At 46.0% G+C, this 9,188-nt stretch overlaps 1 long non-coding RNA gene across 2 annotated transcripts; it reads left to right on the forward strand.

Moving 5' to 3' along the window:
- The first annotated feature begins 5,691 nt into the window (after positions 1 to 5,691).
- On the forward strand, positions 5,692 to 8,962 carry LOC120699504. 2 transcript variants are annotated; one of them, XR_005685462.1, is made up of 4 exons: positions 5,692 to 6,479; positions 6,576 to 6,885; positions 6,983 to 8,179; positions 8,273 to 8,962. It is a non-coding gene; the product is annotated as an uncharacterized LOC120699504 (long non-coding RNA). The 2 variants fall into 2 exon arrangements; XR_005685461.1 differs by having other exon boundaries at positions 5,699 to 6,479; positions 6,983 to 8,939.
- Positions 8,963 to 9,188: the final 226 nt, after the last annotated feature.

A 9,188-nucleotide genomic window follows, 5' to 3' on the forward strand; every position in this document is an offset into this window, starting at 1 on the left:
TTTATTGCTTTTCAGCAAAAGAAACCCCAAAGCTTTTATAAGCCTTGCATGTCTAGTTAAAGGGATGTTATATACCCTTAGTCGGGTCAGCCTTGCTGAGTATTAGTATACTTAGTCTTGCTCTTAACTTTGTTTTCAGGTAACTTTTGGAATGCTTAGTGAGATATTGACGTCATGTATGGACTTCATCATGATGTCATATATCGTCGTTAGTTATTGTTATCTTTTCCACTGTTTATAAACTCTGAAGAACTGATCTACTTTAAATTTTCTGAGGTACCCTATTTAAACTCTCAAACTCAATTTATAATAACATTTACTATTGAAATTTGTTATTGTAATCTCTGGGCTCACTTTCGAGTGAGGTATGTTATTTCGATCCGAAATACAGTGGTTTAATCGGAATTTTACCCGACATACTATCAAATTTCTCCGTTTGAAGTATGTGTTAACTATTTTAGTAGTAATAGTGATGGTTAGCGCACTTAAACCGGATTAATTTAGGCGGTTCTGCCACAGACGGCATCCTTATCCTCGTCCTCATCACCATAATGAGGGTGGCGTTGGTGTCACTGTCGTTGTCGAGGGGGATGTTGTTCAACATGCTCAAGCCGGGTGACTAGTCCATTGATACTGCGCATCAGCTCGTTAAACTTCCTGTCAATGTAGGTGCACTAGTCATCAACAAGTTTCTTAAGCTCATCCTTGGAGACGCATTCATTGAAGTCCGAGGGGGACTCCCCTCCTTTTCCTGACCCTGTCATGGTTAGAAGACAGCAAAAGACAACACCAAGGTATTATCCCTATCAACTAATAACTACTGGGTGGTGGTGAAAGTGGAGTGCAAAATCTCGGGCGGCTTACCACCCTCTTGCAAGTGTTCTTACCAAAGCCAAATAGGACGGTACAATCTATTATCGAGCTGGGTGTAACAGTTGCAAGATAAACCTGTACTGACCGAAGTATATGTGGAGCTGTGGGACAGGCACAATATGTAGCAAGGAGTAGCAAATAACGAATGCAGAGTAGCAAAGTTCAATAAGTATCTAGAGTACAAGTCACAATTGCTGGCTAAGATGTGTCGTAGGCTAACAACAAGTTGTAACAAAGGACGGCGGAAAAAGCTCAAGGAACAAGCAAACAACACTCTATGCACTTGTTTTAATCTTTTTGCCGAAAAACCTACAGGACTAGTAGGAATCAAGATTTCTTAATTTTCCAACTATTTTTTTATATTTTTCTTCGAACAGATGTAACACAAGATCCAACCACAAAAATTTGCACCTGAAACAGAGGTGGGATGTGGTCTACAGAAAATCAGGAACGTTTTCGGAAAACTCGAAAACAACTTCGGAGCCTGAAAACTCTATCTTTCTGATTTTTTTAAAAAATTCTGAGAACAGCCCCAAATGGCAAAGCAATTTTATCGTATGTGCAGAATTTTATCTTCTTTCTGCTGTAAAAAATTGAGCCCAAACGGAGCACCGAGTGAAAAGTTATGCATGTTTTATCGAAGGTAACTCGAGTTAAGGTTTTGAGAGGCACAACTTGGCAGATAAGGCGGCGGCGGCGGCTAGGGCAAAGCTTCCCTGAACCCTAGCACACGAAACATCTGAGCAAAGCGTCTCAGCTAGGGCAAAGTATCCCTGGTATATGCAGTAATAGGTATCGCCAGATGAAATCAAGAAGGGCTGCGATGCAAGGCAAACACAACACAAGGCGGCTTGCAACCTATCTAGGGCTGGCGCGGCAGGAAGTCACACAAGGAGGCTAGCGAGGGCAAGTTGAGTAATGGGGTGGATTGACTTGGTGTTTGGGTAAAGGTGGATGGGATAGTGGCGGAAACAAACACACAACGACGGGCGGTTGAACTACGACGAAGAACACACTAAACCAGAACAATATTTGACCACGGACACAAACTCAACAAAGTGAATCTGAAATGAAATTGCAAAAGCCAAAAAAAGGTTCTAGGACAGCAGAAATTTTTTTTGTAGGTTTTCGTGGACTCTAGGTATATGACACAAAACGAATCTAAGGGGAAAACAAAGGGTAATACCTCACGAGAAACCTGAAATCTGATACCACTTGATGAGGACTAGGCCCGATCTTCCGAGAGGTAAAGATACGTTCGATTGGTGGAGAACTCGATGTTAACGATCCAGCTTCAAATCAGCAAGATTCGAACCCGGCAACGCTACACCACTGCTCCGTTGGTTATCAACCAAATATAACTTGATTGACCTCGCCGAGAAGGCTTTTGCTGCAAGCGAATCGAAAGACACAAGCAAGAAGATATAAACACGCAATCTGATATTGCAAATATGGATGAAGCGAATCATAAGAGGGGTTCAAGAACTCGATTCCAAAGGACTAATCGATACAGTGGAGGAGATCAAGAATGGGGGCCCTAGATCAATGTATAAGGACTTGTCGCCACAGATACAACGATGCAATGTTTGTTTCTCGAAGGAAAACACAAGACTAAACAAAACCCCCATCTAAACGGCAGCGGCTACTGAGTTTTAATGACCAGGGGTGAGCTAGGGTTGGGGGCGACCAGGGAGGGGCGCCCACAACATGGGCTTAAGGCCCGACATGATGCAAAGCCTGAAAAGGCCCAAAACAGGTGATGCAACACCTTTTCGTGGACACGCAGAATGATCCATGCAGTTTCTGGAGCTGGGACCAGAACCAAAAGAAGCATCTTTTCATCACGATTCCAACGCATCCAAGATCACCTCATTTGGACGCAGTATGAAGGAGATATCGCCGAAACCGTGCAGGGGTGTCGGCTGAATCCGAGACGAACACGAAGACCGAGTTGGTGACGACTTGTAACTTGGGGAAGACCATGGCATCAGCGTGTCTAGCATGGCGATGTCCTCATCATGTTTGCTGGTACAGTCGATTCTTACTAGGATTTATACCTAGTTGACTAAGCTTAGTACTAAGTAGTATATTCAAATCCGCTTTCATCCTAGCAAGATCGGCTTCATTGTTACCACTAGTGGACGTTTGGGCATTAGTGGCTAGGCGATTCACTGCTGGATTAGTGGTGCTCATTGTCTGTATAGCATAATGAGGATTACTTTTAATCAAGTCATCCCAAACATCTTGTGGCATGGTGGGTCGAAAAGGTGGTTCGCCGTACGATTTAGTAGTGTACAGCAGTACAAAACCCTCCAATTCATCTATTCGGCCAGGGGCAGCCGAACTCGGAATTGGCGCAAGTGACGGAGTTGATGCCGAGGCCAGTACCATGGCACCGATCTGACATGTTCGGTCCTGTGTGGCCGAACTGCGCCTAGCGGTGGTGTCTGCCCAGCAAAATAATTCAGTGGCATACCATATTCTACCTCAGTTGTAGATGTAGGTGCTACTGAAGGATTAGGGTTAAGATCTTTAGTGGAATATGCATGGCTCACACCCTTACCCTTATCAAACTTATCAATCCTTTCAGTAAGCTCAAGGATTGAATCTTGCGTGTATTGATGAGAGGCATCAATCTTCTTCCCAAGGTCAGACATTAGTACACTATAAAGATCTTGGGGAGAAGAGCTTACATTGATGACATGAGAAGTAGGCGAAGTAGTAGATGGGAACGTCGGCATGACAAATTTCTCCTTCTCGACCACTCCTTGCCGAGCCTTCCCATAGCATGACAACAACCTCGCCTTCATCTCATCATTCTGCCATATGAGCTTAGCTTCGAACTCTTGGCGGCGCTCCTCAGGTAGTTCTTCATAGTTGACACTGATGGTGTTGGATGCATATACCTTGGAAGGATCTACCTTTTCACCGGCCATTGGGACCGATGCAGATTTTTTCTTTGATGGGGACGTGGGTTCCCGATCTTCCGTCAGGTTCTAGATAACTATCGCTGTGTTCGGAGAGCGACACATCGATCCGGCTTCAGATCAACAAGATCCGACCTTGCAATCTTAGCACCACAACTCCTCTGGTTATCAACCGTGTCACAACCCGGTTGACCTCGCCACGAAGACTAATCCCTGCAAGCGCAACAAAGAACACAAGCAAGAACTCGAAAGAACGCAGCTCAATTGAAGTGACTCTGCAGATGAATGATTAATCTCACAAGTTGGGGTCTCATAAATCGATCTAGCGGCGAACTGTTCTTGACAGAATAACTTAAGCAAAACCCCAAGCGTCTAGGGCGGCGGCTACTAAGTCTTATACATCCAAGAGGTGACGGCCAAGGGGGTGGACGATCTAGGGCACCCTTGGGGCGTGCTCCTATTGGTGGGGGCGCACAACAACTTGGCCCTGGGTCCCAAGCAAAATTACAAGGCATGTGGCCCAATAAAAGGTGAGGCAGCACCTTAGCAGATTTTGAAGGTCCAGTTGTTTCGATGATTCCTGCTGACTCAGAAGGAATTTTGAAGCAAGACCGGTACCATTGGAAGCCGTACAAAATTATTTTTCCAACCATATATGGATCATCGAAATCGGACTCCGTATGTGACCTGGACATCCAATCTAAGATGGATTATTCCTGAATTCCGAGCTGGACTCGAACTTGAGATGTATTGGGCCTCCAACTTGGCTTGAACATCCTTTGCTGGCCCTTTTTCACCAATATGGCTATCTTTATATACTTTATGATCCTCTCCATAATTCCTAGTCATATTAATATCATTAGGTAGCAATCTATTATTAGAATTACCAATAGTACATATGAACGAGCTCACCTTAACTTAAGCAAAACCCCAAGCGTTGTGTTCGGAGAGCGACACACCGATCTGGCTTCAGATCAACAAGATCCGACCATGCAATCTTAGCACCACAACTCCTCTGGTTATCAACCGTGTCACAACCCGGTCGACCTCGCCACGAAGGCTAATCCCTGAAAGCGCAACGAAGAACACAAGCAAGAACTCGAAAGAACGCAGCTCAATTGAAGTGACTCCGTAGATGAATGATTAATCTCACAAGTTGGGGTCTCATAAACCGATTTAGCGGCGAATTGTTCTTGACAGAATAACCTAAGCAAAACCCCAAGCGTCTAGGGCGGCGGCTACTAAGTCTTATACATCCAAGAGGTGGCGGTCAAGGGGGTGGACGACGTAGGGCACCCTTGGGGCGTGCTCCTACTGGTGGGGGCGCACAACAACTTGGGCCTGGGTCCCAAACAAAATTACATGGCCTGTGGCCTAATAAAAGGTGATGCAACACCCTAGCAGATTCTGAAGGTCCACTTGTTTCGACGATTCCTATTGACTCAGAAGGAATTTTGAAGCAAGACCGGTGCCATTGGAAGCCATATGAAATTATCTTTCCAACCATATATGTATCATCGAAATCGGACTCCGTATGTGGTCTGGGCGTCCAATCCAAGATGGATTGTTCTTGAATTTCGAGCTGGACTCAAACTTGAAATGTACTGGGCCTCCAACTTGGCTTGGACGTCCTTTGTTGACCCTTTTCACCTATATCGCTGTCTTTATATATTTTATGATCCTCTCTATAATTTCTAGTCATATTAATTCATCCATCCACTGAAGGACCGATGCAAATTTCGCAAGGTCCGCACAAAAAAACTCTCCCCCTAAGGAGCCACAGCATTCTGCACTCGTGAATTTGTACCCAACAATTCATCCGGATCAGGATCTACTGCTCACAGCGATCCTTGCCAGCGCTCAATGTGATCCGACGGGCAGCCCATGGAGCTGCCCCGTTGTTCCGGATCCGAAATTTCAATCGTCTGTGGTTCCCTCGCATCTCACATCCGCCCTCACCCCACGCCTTCTGCCGCCTCCCCCGCACCTCCCCGCCTCCACCCATCTCGCCGACAGCAACCCCCTGCCATGCCACAGGGCTAGGGCGACAGGCCGGGCCGAGCCAACGGCAGGCGGCAAGGCGATGCACCGGGCGGAGCGGCCGGCGGGCGCGACGTGGCACTCTCGGCGGAGTGGGCGGCGTCGGCGGCGAGGCGGCGCTCCAGGCGGAGAGGCGGCGCGCTGGCCGCATGCCCGCCGTAAGGATCTGGTCGGCGACCTCCAAACGGAGCTCGATGGCCGCCGCGAGCCAACGCGCCCGGCGGAGCGGCCAGCAGGCAGCGGGGTCGCGTGCATATCTCTCTTCCTCCCGCCTGATCCCTAGATCTAGGATGGGGCAAGGGCGGCGCGGGCGAGGGAGGCCGCGGCGGCCGGCACCGGCGAGCGGCAACCCCCTGCAAGGGCGCGCGCAAGGGCGCACACAAGGGTGCACGCCGGCCCCCCGGCGGCACGGCCATGATCTGCGCGGCGGCGGCCCCCGGTGACGGCGCGCGGCGCCGCCTCCCGTGGAGGCCCACGCGACGGCAACCAGGCCGCCGCCGCGGCGGTCTCCAGGTCATGGCGAACCTCTTCTTCCCGTCGCCCCTCCACCTCGCCCGCCCCCGACGCCCTCCTCCACTCCGACTCCTCCGCCGCCATCAACCGCGCTCCCCTCCTCCGCTTCCAGGAAGGGAGCTCCAGGTTATTCCCTGTTCTTAATCGAGTGTACAGATTGAAAGATTTTGTTTCTTCCGTGCAAAATACCTGACCAGCAGCTTCCCCGAACGAATGCGCCAGTTCTTCTTCAAGATCAGGATGCAGATGTTCGACCCGCCCACTGATCTCCCTCGCTGGTGTGCATGGCGAGCGCGATGGCAACGGGCCGTGGCCACCGGCGGCTAAAGCTGCCTCGATGCACTGTCATTGAAGATGAAGCGTGAGGCAGCAGAGGGAGCGCCCGTGATGCTAGCGTTGATCTGCCTCAATGTATGTGTACTCAAATGGGAGCTCACTTTCCTGAATTTCTGGAATGCTAGCGTTGATCTGCCTCAATATGTGGTGCTGACCGTAATGCATTGCGCTGTGAAGCAGCCCACACAGTCTTCAGGTAATTCAGTCTTACTCCTTCCTGCACTGCTCTGCAGATTACTATTACCCTTCTTGTTGTGTGCATATCAGAGACCTTTGGAATGTATTAATTTCAGTGGATGATTGGCATCATAAATCACTGGTCTTGGAGAATCATACTGAAATTTGGATGCTGGGATAATAAGGTGCAGTGGATTCAGACGTCACCTTGGCATGTCACCTTTTGTGCTTGCAGGTTCTCCAACTATTTACTGGTAGCCATGTCTTTGATATATTTCTTTGGATTCCAGATGCAGCACTTTAGGTGGTGATACTAAATTATCAATTAATCACATGAAGCGTTTTACATTTTGAAAAGGTTTTTTCCATATCGTGAGATAATCAACCCAATATTATTGGCTGAGATTGCATCAACATGTCTTTTCTAGAAAATTTCGTTTTGGCTCCCACTGTAAAGAAATCATATTATCTTTTACCCTGTTTATAAGTTCTAGAGTGAGCGAAACTATGAACGGTGATTCTGGACATAATTAAATATCTTCTCGATTTTTTTTGGATTTGATGATTCAGATGCCTCTGCTGGTGATATATGACTGCTTGCATCGCTTCATTCAGGATCAGCTTGTGGGACAGATCCACCTTGGTATTTTTTTTTGGTATAAACAAAGAACAATCCCTTGGCATTTGTCTCCAAAAGATGTTCATATTATTGACTGACGAGATGTAGCAATAAAAATGCTGTCAATTCTGTCAGCAAGTCCTGTTCTTACTGTCATTGAATGCTGATGTTTTTTTTCTCACATTTATTCTTTACATGGTTCCTTCTTATGCAATCGTTATCTTTTCATTCATTGTCGATCTGCTTATTTGTCTTCCTCACTCTGACGGAATGCCTGTGTTATGTCATAATCTTTATTATTGTCCTACGACACTGTTGATTTATCTTTGATTAGGAACTAACTGTACCAATGGTGCTATTTTGTAATTGTGATTGGCTCTAGGTGCTCAAAGGCTAGCCATCCTGTCTCTCCACGCCAGCCTGTTGCAGTTTGTAGATTAACAAGAGCATTTTCTGAATGTGTAGCCATAACTCTTCCTAAATAATGTGTAGATTGGCAAGAGCCAAGAGCTTCCTGAAATTTTGTTTTGCGCACCTGAAGCTACAGAATTGAAAAGTTTGGCACCTTCAAGCTGTTTATATTCAGGCTATATTGGTATGTATACTGATGAGTGGATTCTTTTTTTTAAGCATATCATCTGACATGGTCTTCTGATAACTTAAATGCAGTACATATTATCAGTGATTATATTAGGTGCCTTTCCCAAACTCTTTGTTTCTGATCCTGTTTTCAATCAGTGCATATATTATGTATTCCTAATGAGCAAAATTTTTTATACTGTTGCAGGTTTTAAAGATTGGCAGAATAGAACTATTTAGCGTGGTGTCCCAAATTCTTTTGTTTTATTTAGTGTATATTATTATTACACATAAATATTACATGTGTTGTTTTCTTTTACCCGTAGTGTTAGCACGGGCCAACTAACTAGTATCATTAGGTAGCAATCTATTCTTAGAATTACCAATAGTACATATGAACGAGTTTACCTTATCATCAATGGTCGTATCCGAAGGTATCATGTTCTCATCATTCTTCCCCAGCGGAGTCGCAAAAAATATGTTGACACAAATTTGGTCAATACACAACAAGTGCTAGAGCGCACGGATCGCAGCGATCAATCACCAGCAGGCCCCAAATGGCGATTGGTCAGACCGGTCATGCCAACCAGTCAGGCTGGTTGGATGCAGAAAACCCGTGAAGACTTAGAACCTCAAGCTCGAAGATCTGGGGTTGTTTTGAGGTCAGCAGGCCACTCATGACACTCTTGAACACTGTAGAGACGCAAGAAGAACAACAAAGAAGTTGGAAAAGCTAGGGTTTGGAAAAAAAGGTAAAGAGAATTGTATTGATTCGATTGTGGTTTAAAACCCTTAATCGGCCGTAGCCTTTATATTTATAGGCCGGGAGGATGTACTTCTTCCAAATTGGGTTGCAAAAGGACTCGAATTATAAATCTAATTCGACTCGGATTACATAGAGGCCGGTCGGCCACGGTATTTGCCAATTTTGGCCGCCAACAAGTCACTGTTTGTACGTGACAATACTTCCTAGGAGATTGGGCTTTGTTCGGACATTATTATTATTTTTGTTTTTTGTTCAACTAGTATTAGCAAGCATAAAATTAGCACATTTTTAAGGCAGCCAAACAATTAAATTTATTTTTTTGGTTTTGGTTTTTCACACCCTAAAATTGTTGGAATTC

Source organism: Panicum virgatum, chromosome 3K, assembly GCF_016808335.1.
Source record: "Panicum virgatum strain AP13 chromosome 3K, P.virgatum_v5, whole genome shotgun sequence".
Lineage (NCBI taxonomy): Eukaryota > Viridiplantae > Streptophyta > Magnoliopsida > Poales > Poaceae > Panicum > Panicum virgatum.